The sequence below is a fragment of the Macrobrachium rosenbergii genome, chromosome 1 (assembly GCF_040412425.1).
Source record: "Macrobrachium rosenbergii isolate ZJJX-2024 chromosome 1, ASM4041242v1, whole genome shotgun sequence".
NCBI lineage: Eukaryota > Metazoa > Arthropoda > Malacostraca > Decapoda > Palaemonidae > Macrobrachium > Macrobrachium rosenbergii.
The window spans coordinates 31,270,787-31,271,173 of NC_089741.1; positions in this window are offsets into that span (position 1 = coordinate 31,270,787).

The following is a 387-nucleotide window of genomic DNA, read 5'->3' on the forward strand; positions in this document are numbered from 1 at the left end:
AGGCGAGAATGATAACAGTGAGAAAGAAGAGAGTCAAAGAGATACGGGAAAAGGAAAGATTTGACTGAAATAATTACGGAATACCTCTGGGAAACAGAGCGATGACAAAGAATCGTGTCAGTGCGGATGGAGAGACCTATACACTTTAGAGTCACACGTCAAGGGGAGGCTTTCTACAGATAACGCGCACGCAATACTACTACAACAAATACTACTACTACTAGAATGGAATACAACCTATGTTGAGATCATTCAGCGCTGAAACTGAAACTGACTTGAAAAAACGTTTTGAAAGGTGTGACAGGATGAAACCTCGCAGTTGCACTACGAATCAATTGTTAGGAGAGGGTGGAAAGTAAGACGGAAGAGATTAAAAACGGAGGTACA